Source organism: Gorilla gorilla, chromosome 10, assembly GCF_029281585.2.
Source record: "Gorilla gorilla gorilla isolate KB3781 chromosome 10, NHGRI_mGorGor1-v2.1_pri, whole genome shotgun sequence".
NCBI classification, from domain to species: Eukaryota; Metazoa; Chordata; class Mammalia; order Primates; family Hominidae; genus Gorilla; species Gorilla gorilla.
Genome location: NC_073234.2, coordinates 67,593,993 through 67,608,568, shown reverse-complemented (window position 1 = coordinate 67,608,568; position 14,576 = coordinate 67,593,993).

Below are 14,576 nucleotides of genomic sequence, written 5' to 3'. Positions count from 1 at the left end.
CAAACTATTCCATCGTGAATAATATAGTAATTAAAATCTGAAGGCAAAGTTCAAGTGAAAATGTTTTATAACATTGATATCAGTTCTAATTTTGAATATTAAGAAGCACAAACTTTTTATTAATAGAAACTTATTTTCTCCCCACCTAGCTAAAAAACGTTGGAAAAAAATCTTGTATATGTAAGTAGTGTTGGTTTAAAGGAGGACCAAATGCTTAGACACGCAGGGCAATTACTTGTCTCTGTCTAGCTAAGAAAACATTCTACAACTTTCTGAAAACTTGATTAGCTACTTTAGTTATTATTTCCAGAATGACTGTGCTTGAGTCTTTCATTCAGTCTGAGCATTCTGGATGCTATGTTGGTGTGTTGATTTCTGTGCCTGTGTGGTGACAGATGTGTTTTTTGCTACTTTCTTAAGCATGAAGTTTCTTTTCTGACTGAGCAGAAATATGGACACCAAAATATTTTCTATGTCACATTGTTAAAAAACCTTCCTCTAGCTCCAAAGGTGGATCAAAGGTATTATGCAAATGCTTTATGGCATATGCCACTGAAAGTTTCCACACATTGCAAAGTGAGGGTAGCTTTTATATTATTAAACTAAACTTACCAATATGGAAAATAAAACAGACAGTGGTGACCTATTGCATCCTAAGGAACTGGAGTTCAAAGTTAACAAAATTTATAGATTCCCTATGCAATCAATTATATTGCACAGCTTTTTAAGCAGTGCTAATTTCTACATTACATCATTAAAGAAACAACTTTAAACATAATGTGTTCACTGATACACTTGTGACTATGTTTGAAAGTATATAAGAACTATGGATCATGGGCTACATACCTTCTTTCTCAGCAATATAAACTTGGTTTACATAGTGTCACGGGCTACATACCTTCTTTCTCAGGGCTACATAGCAATCATGGGCTACGTACCTTCTTTCTCAGCAATATAAACTTGGTTTACATACTGTCATAGTTCAGTTGCTGAAAGCCACTTAAAATGTAGGCGTAGTGGCTTTAAGGATTACACAAACTTTTCAGTGTATTTCATATCATTTTGAACTAATTTAGTGAAATCTAATATTTAATGAGGAATCATATATATTACCAAATTTGAGAACTACTATGTGGCCCAGCAAAATAAAAGCAAGCTCTTTACTGAAGTCACAGATACCTGCTTCTACACCATGTGCTGTGTAACATAGAATTCTATTCATTGTGTTTTCCCTTTTATCATTTTCTCTTTCATCTCTCAAACTTAGATTTCCTTCTTTGCTATTAAATTTATTAAAATTACCTTTCACAATTTAAAATGTGCATTGTATACACAAACCTGAAGAATGGCAGTGACATATTTTACTTTGTTTATGATGCATTCTCAACAAGAACATTTCTCTTTAAGAAGCTGTACTTAAAATAGTATCAAAACATAAACTTTGATATATTAATAAACAAAATTGGTCAAAGTGCATACTCCCAAGGATAAGAGTGTAATTAAAATTGCTTCTCTAGGCAGCTACTTAATAGTCCAATCTCCTTTGTGGTTCCGTATATAACAGATGCACAAATACATATTCAAAGACTGAGAATAAGATTTTGGTTAGAAAAGTATGATGTCTCAGAAATAGCTATACTGGGGGCAAAAATGGTCTGGGAAATTTAGATGATGGTAAGACTCATTCAATACAAGAGGAAAAGTCTATGTTAGATCAGATCAGATATTTCCTCTGCCAAAGTTCTGGATTTAGGTGAATTATATACTGTCTCTCATTGAATCCATACTTCAGTCCTGCATAGTGGTAGTATAGATCTATTTTATGAAAAATAAAACTGAGGCTCAGTGAGATGACATGACTTTTCTAAGATTATATTGCCAGTAAGTAGCAGAACTTGTATTCAAATCTTGGTCTTTGTCTTCAAGGACTGTGCTCTTGGTTACTATGCTATCTTATTTTTTGTTGGGTTCCCGGAAATCCCATTAACTGTAGCTCTGTGACTACAAAATCTGATTTTGGGATTTTCAGTAAAATTAGTTTGGCTACATTACTTGCTAATTAGGTCAGAAATTGACCACCAACATGATCCATGGACACCACTGGTGACCTGCATGCATAAGGAAGGCCTCTTGTAATCTCCCCATTGGGAGATTTTTGGATATTTCATTTGTTTCAAAATGGGTTAGAGGTGAATTAAAAGCATCATAAATCTGGGAGCCATATTTGGAGAAGGCCTCCGTTTGACCTTGATGACTCCTAGTTTCTATCTCCTGGTTTGACCTCATAACCCCCATTATGTCACAGGGTCTATGCACATGCTTTTCCAGCTTCCTTTAACAACCTCCTCCCATAGTCGGAGTGGCAAATGTTTTGTCATCCTTCAGGTCTCAGTCATATGTCATCTGTTTAAAGAAGTTTTTCCTCATAATCATATCCAAAGTTACTTGCTATCATATATTGTTTTGCAATTATCATATATTTTTAAACACATTGCAGTTGAGAATAATTGTTTTGAAGTGTCTACTTATTAAATGAAACTTCCATGAGAATGTTATTTACATGGGAGAAAGAATTGCATATCTATATTTTTCAGTACTTTATGCTCATAGCTGTGACAGTACCATGTGCTCAAAAAGGATATTTTAATAAACAAATAAGTTATAGACAGGAAAAATGCTTTGAATTTCAATTTCTTCATTAATAATTTGGGATAATGGCCTCTCCTGTTTGGGGTGATGATTTGCCTCCATTTCCTACAAGGTGACTATGAATGTAATAAAGTACATTGTATGTAAGAACACATTGTAAACTTTAGAATATTACTCAAATGTTGAATAAAGCTAAATGAAGTTTATCCTACATATGGTTCCATCACCTGTTTGGGACTATTCTTGTTTTCTTGGTGTCTTCTCCTTCCAGCATGATATATCCCACTGCCTTCATGTGATTCCTGATTGAGCAAGGCCCCTCTGTAATGCTGCCCTTGTCTTCTCAGATTGTGGACTAACCAGTGGGCACATTTTGAGTCGACTCTCTCATGAAAAACTCACTCGTCGGTTCATTTTCCCATTTCCACAAGGTATTGTAAAGTGACTGGTTAGTTGATTTAATATATCTTATGAAAATATATTGATAATAGTTTCATGGTTTACCTTTTTCTAGAATTACATTAATTTTAATATGGGTCTTCAGTAAGTGACTTTTGCGGACATTGCAAGCTCCATTGACTTAAGCTAGTAACGTAATTTTGGGTAAGGCTGACACAGGATGATTCTCTTGAAAATGACTGAACCTGTGACTGTGTAAATTGTCATTTATTTTACCTACCGTTTCAAAATGAAAAAAAAAATAACCTTAATGTGAACTTAGTTTTAGAAAGATACGAATAATTCTTTTTTTTTTTTTTTGAGACGGAGTCTCCCTCTGTCCCCCAGGCTGGAGTGTAGTGGCGCGATCTTCGCTCACTGTAAGCTCCGCCTCCCGGGTTCACACCATTCTCCTGCCTCAGCCTCCCGAGTAGCTGAGGCCCCCGCCACCATGCCCGGCTAATTTTTTGTATTTTTAGTGGAGACGGGGTTTCACCCTGTTAGCCAGGATGGTCTCGATCTCCTGATCTCGTGATCCGCCCGCCTCGGTCTCCCAAAGTGCTGGGATTACAGGCGTGAGCCACCGCGCCCGGCTGAAGAATTCCTTTTTATCACAACAGACGCCTTTATGATTTAATCAATCAACCCATGGTTTGTGGTTTTCGTATGTTATGAATAAAACTGTCATAATATTTAAAAGGCTATGTGTGACAAAGACTCATGTCTGTAGAAGGTAAGAGGCTTCCTGTAGTACAAATACAACTGCCTAGACCTCTGTGGAAAACCTTTTGCTCCTCTGGAATAAAACATTTTCTGAAATAACAATGCGATTTCCCTCCATGACAAATAGAAATGACATCTTTCTAGCTAAATAGTCTCTTTAATGTATAGCTGTTTGATCTTATATTACATTACGCCCTAGATAATGACCTAGAAGAGGTGAGGGACAGGAGTTGCCATCTTAAGTGTTATGGAATATTTCTGAAACATACAGCAGGCTTACCCTGAAGTTTTTTCTCTCTAGGCTCTGGAAGAGCTGTTCTATGCTAGAACAGCAGAAAAATTCGACGCAAACTGAGCAGGAGCACAGAAGTAGACAGCTCTTTGTTTGAAAGATGATATTAATGGTTCATTAATACCACTTCAGTGTTGGAAGAAGAGAACATTCTATTATGATTTCTATCATGCAGGTTCAATAATTGAAGATGAACAAAATCCAATAAAATTTTACTCTGAAATACCACCCTTTTCTTTGTGGTACTTAAACATTAATTTACAAAGTACATAATGGAAAATAATTGTAGCACCCTCAAGAATAATTTGATGAAAAGTTGCAGATAATGAGATAGATAGCTTTTCTCTCTTAAATTATTACTTCAAATTAGATCAGCAGTAACCTGCAGGCAATTCAGATCTTTGTGAAATGAGTCTTCCATCTAATATCCCTTCAAGGCTTTGGTTTTCTAGCAAAGTTAATGTTTCTTTTTATTTCCTTCAGAAAGAAAAAATGAGAATGAATAATGCTATTGGTTGAATTTTATGAATATCTTTATATTACTTTTTAAAAGTATTTGAGCCTTATTGTCAAGTATTCTTGGAGATTTGAATTTAAAGCAGACTATTTTAGGAGTACATCCTTAGAATTTCACCATTTCAAGCTCAGTTTTTTCAAGGGATTTGTTAGGCTGGCGTAGCTAAGGCCTGTTATGACCCCTTGTTCTTGTCTAATTGCTGTATATTTTATGTTTTCCTAAAACCACAGGGTTTTTGTCAGACTTTTGTTTGCTTTGGTTTATATATATGTAGCCTTGTCTCCTTCTATGCTTACCCAATGCTAGGACCCTACACATAAATCCTTTTTCTACTTTTGGGGTGTTTCATAATTCTGGTAATATTGACGTAGATCAATTTTGTTAACCTTTTTTCTAGGTCCCTTCTGGGTAATCGGAATGTTTGGAAAATATTTATTAACATTAGTGGCGACATCTGTATTTTTAACGTTAGCTTGATTTAGGAATTATAGACATTCAAGTTACGGCTGAACCTATGACCATGCAATCCAAACCCAAGAAACAAAAAATGATGTAATTAAGATTCAAAGAAATATGATGTAGTTCCTGATCTCAAGCAGTTTGTGAACTACTCAGAGGAAATGCAACAAATGCATGTGCACATACATAAGAAAAGAAAACATGAGTTGAATAACAACACAAAATTAAAAGATTATTAGAATTAATACAATATTGTTCCAGGTTAATTGCCAAATGAGGAATATAGGCATTAGACCCATAGATCAGGCATTTGACTATTTCTATGAATCAAGGCCAGGGTCTCTGAAAGTTAACAAGGTCTGCCCAAGTTCTCAGTAAGATTTACTAATGGATCGACTGAGATTGACTAATGTGTGAACTATGGGAAAGGCATACAACTTGGCCACTTTTATGCTCCTTTGTGGAGTAACATGATCTGCCCTAGGAAAAGGAGTGCTTTGGTGAGAGGATTCAAAATCCAGAATTAGTCATGATTAAATCACATTGTCGATTTTTTTTCTATATATGGTTTTTGAGTAATTTTTAAGAGATCTGTCATTGTTGTCCTTGGTGATTACACATTCAGCAAATATTCTTTGAGTACCTATTGTATATTGGTCAGTATGCCTAGTTTACAGGTATAATAGTGAACAAGATGGACATAATACTTGCTTTTATTAAGTATAAAGCCTGGGAAAAATTAGACATTAAGTGGTAACACTGACTCTAAATAATTTTTATAAATATGTAAAATTCCAATTCAGTAATTCAGCAAATATTTACTAAGCACCTGCTCTGAGTCTGTGGTTATGTTACTGGCTGCAGGGCCTATGTGACTTAGCTGGACCCCTACCCCGCTTTTGTTGCCCAAGGCAATGTCTACATGACATAGCTGAATTCCTACTCAGCCTTAACTTTGTTAGGAAACAGCATGTCTGTGATCAAAAGTTTATTCTTAGAACTAAACCAGTTGAAACTTGCGAAATCCACGTTGGCAGTTTGCTTGACCTCTGATGAATCTCTAGCTTCATTGTAATCCAATTTTCATGATAAATGACTCACCCCTGGATGCCTTGACAGTTGATAATCACCATGACAATGACCAGAAGAAATGAAAAAATGACAGAAAAGAGGCGACTCCTAGGAAATCTCCATTCCTTACCAAGAAAAGCATAAATATGCCTCTGCTTGCTTTTAACGCCCGGCCCCTTCACCGAAGATACCCTATATCTGTAACTCCCTGGTTCTCTCTCAGGAGGTGATAAGTTGATTTGAGAGCCACAATCCCACTTCTGCATTTTATGGCCATCAGATAAAGTCTGTACTGCCTAATGCTCACTTTCAGTTTTGTATACTTGCTTGTGACACTGAACAGGAAAAGGCCCATTCTGGGGGGTAACTGGGACCCCCTGGTAACAGTTAGAGTACATCAGAAATTTACCAAAAAAAAAAAAAAAAGACGAAGATCATTCTCTTCATGAAGCTTTTATTTCTATTATGGGAATGAAGTTAGAAAATTAAAAAAAGAAGTACTATCTGCTGGAAGCTGGGAATGCTATAGTGCAGCAGGTGTGTGTGTGTGGCACTAAAGTAGGGTGAAAGGAATGGAGAATGAGCAGGAGTGGTGGACTGGTGGGGGTGGACCACTCTCTTAAATAGGGGCATGGTACAGCTTATTGAGAAAGTGACATTTGAGAAACAGGTGAGGAGTTAGCTATGTGGATATATAGCGGAAGAATAATCAAGCAGAGTGAACAAACAGTGCAGAAGCCATATGGTGGAAATTTGCTTAAGTATTTGAGAACAGCATTGTGGCTGGAGTAGAGTAAACAAGGGGAAATTGGTTAGAGATAATGTCAAGAGAGGAGTAGTTCAGGCAGATGATGTAGATCCTAGTAGGCCATTGTGTGAAGAGGCATTGGAGAGTTTTGAGTAAAACAGAGACAAGATTTGAGTGTTGTAATCTGACATACATGGTGAAAGGACCACTCTGTCTGCTAAGCTCTGGCTTCACTTAGTGGGGTTGGGCTTATAAAAACAAGAAGTTCTATTAGGAAACTATTGAAATCATTCATATAAGAAATGACAGTGGGTTGGAGCAGAGCAGTAATAGTGGAAACAATGGAAAACAATTAGACTCTGAATATATTTTAAATAGAAAGCAAACAGGGTTTTCTAACAGATTGGATATAGAGCATAAGAAAAAGACGACTCAATTTTTTTTTGTCCTGAATAAATGGAAAGATGAAGTGACCATCAATAGTGATGGAAAAGGCTGTATGAGACACCTCAGGGGACAGAGGCATGGGCATCAGAGGCTCAGTTTGGATTTTTCTGAGTTTGAGATGTATTTAGACACCCAAGTAGAGATTCCAGTAGGCAGTTAAATAAACAAATCCCTATTGTTGGGGAGCATTTTCGACTGGAGATTCACAATAGATGGCACTTAAACCCATGAGCCTGAAGGAGGCCACCCAGAGAGTGAGCATAAAGAAGAGAAGAAAAGCAAAGACAGAGCTCTGGCCTACTCCAGCATTATACAGTCAGGGAGAGGAGGATGAAACACCAAAGGAAATGGGTAAGGAACAATGTGTGAAGCAGCAGGAGAGCCGAGTGAGTGATAACTAATGACACCATACTATAAAATGAACCTGCAGATAAGGTAGCCCTTTACATGGAACACATTTGGAAGTGTGAAAATTTCTGTAGTTCCTCTTTTTCATATGCCACCTCACACCAGCCATGTTCATTTTTGCCTTCATTAATGGGTCCTCCCTGCAAAGGATCCACACAGAGAACCCCTGCTTCCTCTCCACCACAGAATAATGGCAGGAAGCAGACCTAGCTACATGGGGCTTCATTCTTTTCCATCAGCTTCCTAGAAGCCTGTGGATTAATGTTAGAATCTGCTACTCCTTCGACCATAGAACACTAAACTTTGCAAAGGCTTTGATTAATTTGAATTTGATGGCCTTAGGGTGCTTTTATATTAAAGCTCTGAAAATGTTCAGAAATTTTGAAACAACCATGATCACATTTACAATTTATTTTTGACACTTTTAAGGTTTTTCAATTTGATTTTTTTCCTCACAAGACAGGGCAAACTTTGTAATGATGATTAACAAGAACTCTGTGACACTTACATGGACCTGGAAAAGGGCAGAACACGCCCCTTTCCCCAAAGCACAGAAACAATCAGAGCAGGTGAAAGCTGAAGAGTTCATGGGTTTGTAACCAAGTGGACCTATTCTTCTTCATTTATCGAAAAGGGCAGGACAAACACATAGGCATGTGCATTGGAGTAAAGAATGAAGTGGAGTGCGGCCAAGATAGCCAGGTGTTTCTGCCCTGCAATGTTTTCCTGCTTTTCATTTTCCTTGCTCTCTTTGAAAGATCTTATTAAATACAATGATCTCATTCTTTCAAAGGGAGTGGGGCCTTTCCCATCCACTTTTTTCTAAGAGGAACCTGAGTTGTATATGAAATAAAACCATGTGATCTTGCTGTCATAAATATTCATCTTGGGTAAGTGACTATTTTTAATAATCTAATTCTTTGTTATCCAGAGAAGTTGAGGGTGACTGTACTTTTCCTAACCCACCTGTAAAACTACCTAAGGAATATATATAAATATCTGTATATATCTCTCTCTATATATACTTACTCCTGACTGTAATCATTCTTATTTATTACTATTTAATTTATATGGAACTCTCATAAGCTTTCTCATAAACTCACAAATCATCATTCAATAAATCTGACAAATATCAAGTCATGTACTACACACAACTGACAAATGATTAGTATCAAAATATATTTTTTAAATGTGCAGATCTATAAGGACTACAAAGGAAGCATAAGTATTTACTACCTTGCTTTTCTAGCTAAGTCAGGGATAATAGCTAGCCAGTGCTTTCCACACTCAGAAGCAATTGTGTCAATAATAATTTTCATCCCATTGTCTGGCCTCTGTTGTCAATTATAATTTAAATCAAGGCAGAACTAAAGATATTTGCAGTTATTTCCATAAGCATATCTTACATGCTTTTGGCTAGTACAGTTAGGTGGATTTCTGGAGAAACACTAGGTTTAAAGCCGTAAAACCATGAGGCCAATCTTAGACATGTTACGTTTGATTTATTGTTGTAATATTCAGTTAGGAAGGTGAAGTCAGTAGTTAAGTAAATTGATCTGGAGCTTATAGAAGAGGCTTGGCTAGGTGAGAAAGATATATTTGAGGGTGATCTTTCTAAGGGTGGGAATTGAATCCATTAAATTAAATTAAATCATCTTAGAAAGAGTAATGAATGAGAAAAGAAAAGGACTAAGGACCTAATCATGAGAAGCTAAAACATTTAAAGATCAGGGAAAAAGAAAATGAACATGCTAGAGACTCAGAATAAGAGGTCAGGGTGCTGGGGGAAGAACTGGGTGTTTTATGTTTTTGAAGCCAAAAGGTATGCTTCTTAAAAATCCAGTAAGATTAAGACTACAGGCACTGAATCAATTCAACTTTTTATTGAGCACCTACTATGTGTCAATCACTTAACTAGGTGATAAGATAAAATGATGATCCCAAACTGACACGGTCTCTCTCAAGAAGCTTTTAACATAGTGGGGCAGTCAGCCCTATAAGCAAATTGTCATGCTAATAAATATGCCGTTATAAACTGAGGCACGTGCTCCGAAATATATAAACATATAACACAAGAAGCTGCTTTAGACTGTAGGGACAGAGAAGAATTTCCTGCTGAATCAATTTTTGAGCTGAGGTTTAAGAATAAATAGAGGGCAAATAGGTGAAGGTGAAGGGTAAAGGAAGGAGCATTCCAGGTAGAAGAAACTGTACAGGTAAAGACCATTGTGCCAAGAAGAAATGTGAAGATATTTAAAGGGTTTAAAAGGCCAGAATGGCAGAAGGACAGAGAGCAAGGTGGAAAGTCAAGGACGGTTGGCCTTCAGAGATAGTTATGGGCCAGATGTGAGGGCTTCCTTGGCCGTGTTAGAGGTTCTGGCCTTTATTTAAAGAGTAATGGGAGACCGTGTATGCTCTGTAAACCAGCAGCTGTCAGCAAAAGAACCTGAAAAATAGAGGCTAGTATTATAGGAGAGAAAACACACACACACACACACACACACACACACACACACACACACACACACACAAACACACACACACACGAGTATGGTGAATAAAAATCAAAAGGAGGGAGTATAGGAATGAAGACAGCAATCAACAATATCAAATGGAAAAGCCCTGGAAGTCATCTGTGGATTTGGAGACATGAGATTATTGCCCTTCTTCACAGAGCCACATCAGTGGTGTCATCCGGGAGAACAGAGAAGGAAATGGGAGGGTGGGGGAAGTGTTACCAGTTATTGTCTAGGTTTTGAGTAAAGAAAACTATTTCTAGTTACTGAATCTATATAGAGTAATAAAACCTATATATATATTAATATTACCCTCCCCCAAGTAATCTACTATCTGAAAAGCATTAGTGAGCAAATTGATGTGTAAGGAAAATTCTACATGGATTGCTGAAATGCAAGATTTTCATCTCCTATTGTATGGAAAACAACTTAGAAAATCCTCCTTGAACCTTTCACCTGTCCCTCTTCAGTCTCCTTCCTTCCAAGATCTTTCTTTTCTTTTCTTTTTTCCCTACACAAAACACTAAACCTGGCTACCTCTTGTACCCTTCAAATCAGCCCCAGCCTCCAGCCCCATAGCAATACTCCGCAAATGAGAAAGTTTTCCTGTCGATCCAGCCACCTTAGATGACATTTTTATGATCATCTTCTATTGCTGATTATGATTTTAGGCTTCTAATTTCAGTAAAAAGCAGAATAACCTCTAAATAAGGATTACATAAATTTAATTTTCCATTTCACTTCTAATAAACATACATTCAGTTTGTGTAATGTAGCTCTTTGTTAACAGCCAGAATCATTCCTCTTCTGTCTATTTGATTTGATACATTGCTCTGCTTCTCAGTTATAGAATCATTTCCAAAATAAGACAAAGTGCTCTATAAATTTGGGTTCCGATAAATTCCACAAACAACCCTAATCATCAAACAAAACTTATTTCCACAAACATTTATGGAACACTACTATGTGGAGGGATTGAGTCAGGAATGGGAATACAGAATGATTAAAAGCATGAACCCCGCCCTGGGGGAAGTTGTACGTAATACAACAAGAGATAAATTATAGTTCAGAGTGGTAAATGCCACATTCATGTTTCAAAGCTTCTATGAGCCTTTTATCCTATGTTGGATTTGTGGAAGGGCTTAGTATGGCAAGGCTCTGATTTTGTAGAACTTGGTATTTTACTAAAAGATTACTACTGTTCAATGAGTTTTTATGCTTGTGGAGGAAAAACATGGTTAATTACTCAGGATGCCTTGATTTTCCTAAATTAAGTTTGATGGGATTATAAACACACATACAGTGAATCCAAAACAACAATTTTTGATCAATAATGGGATCCTGGGTAAAAATAGAAGATTTTTACAGTGTTCAAAGTTATGTTTAACTGTCAATCATTTGTTAGGTATGAGGAAAGGGCAGTGAGGAAAACAGCTACCTACTCTTATAAGACATAGTCTAATGAGACAGACAAATAGCAAAAAAAATCAAGTTTGAATAGTGATAAGGGTTATGAGGAACTAATAGAAAGATGTGATAAGGCATGCTGTAGATGAAGGCGGATGAGACAGTTCAGAGAGTCCTGGATGAATAAGTGACATGTTAACAGATGTGAGTGACAAGAAGGAACAAGCCACATGAAGATATAAGTGAAGCCCATTCCAAGAAGGGAGAACAGCAAATGTAAAGACTCCAAATCAGAAATAGTTTGGTGCTCTGGAGAAACAAAGTGAAGGTCAGCCTATCCAAAGTGTAGGAAGTGAGGCAGGGAGTGGTATGAGTTGGGGATCAGAGAGGTAGGGAGAAAATAGGTCATACAGAGTTTCTTGGGCCTTGGTAAGAATTTGGGTTATGTGTAGGCCCAATGGGAAACCATTAGAGGATTTTAAATGGGGCTGAGACAAGAAAGGTTTCATTTGTTATAAATGATTACACAGGCTGTTGTGAGGTAAATGGACTGTAGTGGTGCAAATGTAGAAACAGGAGCAGTGATAATGCTGGTAATGTTTTAAAACATTCTTTCTGGAGGGGAGAAAGATCACTGGTTTGATTACAGATTTCCATGGTGTTAATATGTCAAATCATGGCCAATTTCAAACTACCAATGTGACATATATTGGCTTGGCAAACTCTTGAAAATTTAATAATTTGTTTTCATGAGTTGATATGGGCTGCTTACAGCACTCTACTGATAAGGGAGCTAGTGCAGTAGTCCAATGAGGAGGTTTATGGAGGGTGGTCATACTAAAAAATAGAGGGATGTGGACAGATACTAGATACATTTTGGAGGTAAAACCCACAGGAATCATTATTGGACTGAATTGGTGGGGGTTGATTGGAAGAAAAAGAAAACAATAAATTTGACCTGAGCAATTATGTATGAATGTTTTGAAGTAGGAGGTGGACTCGACTCCAGAAGTGGGGCTCAGACACTGGACCAAATTGAGGACTAGCTAAAACAGGGATGGAGCGGAAGCAGCTTTCCATAAGGCATGACCACCAGTGGGACATGTTAGCTTACCATCACGTGGCAATACTTGGGAGGTACTGCCCCTTTCCATTGCAATGACGTGATGACCCCAAAGTTATTACCCTTTCCCTGGAAATTCCTGCATAAACCATCCCTTAATCTGTAGGCAATTAGAAGTAGGTATAGATATGACTGCAGAACTGCCCTGAGCTGCTACTCTCAGCACACTGCCTAGGTAACCCTGCTCTGCAGGAGCAATTGCAAAGCTGTAACACTGCAGCTTCAATACAGCTGTTTTCTTCTACACTGCTATGGGCTAACCCTTGAATTCTTTCGTGAATGATGCCGTGAACCCTTGAGGGCTAAGTGCCAGTTTGGGGCTCACATGTCCTGCATCAGTTCTATTCCTGAAATCCATCAGTTCTATTCCTACTGAGAGAGGGAGTAGGTTTTGGGAGAAGTTACTTCCAGGATGAAGTTTGACTTCAGTCACATAAGGACTGACGTATTAGACAAAATCAAGATGTCAAATAAGGTAATTAGAGCTAAGAATCTAGAGCCCACAGGAGAGGTCAGGGATAGCGATATAAATGTGAAAGTAAACAGCAGAAAATCTTTTAAAAATGAATCTTTACTCTTTTCAGAACAAATAAGGAAGCCAAGTTTTTACCTCCAATCAGTTTGTCACAGATGCAAATCTCAAAATGCAAACTTAGGTATGCAATATAATAACTCTCTTTATTTTCCTAATGCCATTGCATTTTTAACAATTAGCTGCCTTCCTGCAAGGTGGCAGAAGTGTAATCTCATTTAATTCAGAGACCCTGTTTTGCACGGAGTTGCAGCTCATTTTCTAGGGTCTTATATAACCAAGCTGTCATGGGTGAGAAGCATTCAGATTTTGGTGTTGTAATCCATGGTGGCATCCAATAATATTTCTTAATTTCTGTGCTTTTTAAATTTTTTTTTGTCCACTTAGTTTATTGTTGCATTGTTCATCATTTTTGCTATTACAGTCTGTTAAATTTTCTGAGTTTCCCTCAGATTCTTAACTTGTGTACAGATGACTCTGCTGGTTCCTGCCACGCTTTGACCCAAAAATCTGTGGAACTGTCTCAAGTCCTTCGTCATTTGAGTGACATTCCAGGGGCACACAAGTCACTGTACTTTCCTGTAGGAACCTCTCAGACCCTTCCTAAATGTATTTTACCTAAACACACTATCCAGACATTTTTACTCTGGAGTGTTGAAGCCTCCCTTGAATCTACTCAGGAAGTGAGGGATAAGACTCTATTCTCCAAGTCCACAAACTTCCCAAGAATTTCTGTTGCTATCCACTCCTAGGGCTTGATGAGATCTCAATTTCCAGGGATTTACACAATTTCTTCCCCATTAGTTGCAAGTTGGTACCTATGAGTCAGATCAGACCTAAAGCCATGTTTTATCTGGCCCTCACAGTGCTGTTTCAAAAGTTGAATGAGTGACATTTACAAACGAGAAAACTTCAGGAGAATTCAAAGTTCTTGCTTCTTTTGCAGTCTTCAGCATTTTGGAACCAATAGATCTTTGTTTCCATGTGGCAGTAAGTGCCTGGACATAAATGGTGTCTTGTCTTTTAATGGGTTGACACTGTCCAGTTATTCATAGTTGCTTCTGTGAAGGTTGATTATACAAATTGGGTCATTCTTGTCATACCCAGCTAAAATAGAGTAGAGATGCTGCGGTTGGGGAGGAGAAAGTGCTCAGGACACATAACATTGCTCCAAAAATGTAATTCTCTGCAAGCCAAGATGCTGAAACTTCTTGTTGTAATCTGAGACCAGTTACGTCTAATAGCT